Genomic DNA, 901 nt, shown 5'->3' with positions numbered 1-901 from the left:
TGCATGTATCTGTCCAATTTTCCCAGCACCATTTATTGAAGAGACCTTCTTGACGCTATTGTATGCTCTTGCCTCCTTTGTAACTATTAATTGAGCATAATGGCTTGGGTCGATCTCTGAGTTCTCTGTTCGGTTCCATTGGTCTATATGTCTGTTCTTGTGCCAATACCAGGCAGTTTTGAGAACAGTGGCTTGGTAATATAGCTTGATATCTGGTATTGTGATCCCTCCAACTTTGTTCTTCATTCTCAGGATTGCTGTGGCTATTCAGGGATTTTATTGCAGATGAATTTTTGGACAGTTTGTTCTAGATCTTTGAAGTATGCCATTGGTATTTTAATGGGGATTGCATTGAATCTATAAATTGCTTTGGGTAGTATGGACATTTTAATGATGTTGATTCTACCAATCCATGAACATGGTATGTTCTTCCATTTGTTTATGTCTTCCTCTATCTCTTTTTTCTTTTTGTTTCAGGAAGAGCAATTTTAATTTTATATTAAACATTCTTCCATTATTGTACCCCATATCTTACCGAGTTATAAGAAATAACATTAGCATTAGAAAAACTAGGATGAAAGATAAATGTGGGTAATTATTTAACAAAACATATAAAAAGAAAAATTATAATAGGATTGAATTTGATAAACTTAAATTAATATGAGATAATTTTTAAGCTGTTCATATCAAAGCAAAATTTATTAAAATAATTTAACACTGATTTTTCAGGAAGAAAACTAATTAAAAAATGTTTTTATTTTAAAAATAGGCCTGTGTTCAGCTATAAAATTTCCCCTCGAGCTCTGATATTTTTTTTATTTAGATCTTGGAAGAAAATACCATTCTGTTGGCACAAAATGCAAAAATTTTAATTGTTTTAACCCCAGCACAGAATTTTAAA

This window comes from Myotis davidii, unplaced genomic scaffold (assembly GCF_000327345.1).
Source record: "Myotis davidii unplaced genomic scaffold, ASM32734v1 scaffold1105, whole genome shotgun sequence".
NCBI classification, from domain to species: Eukaryota; Metazoa; Chordata; class Mammalia; order Chiroptera; family Vespertilionidae; genus Myotis; species Myotis davidii.
The sequence above is the reverse complement of the archived record's forward strand: the minus strand, read 5'-3'. Positions refer to the sequence as shown.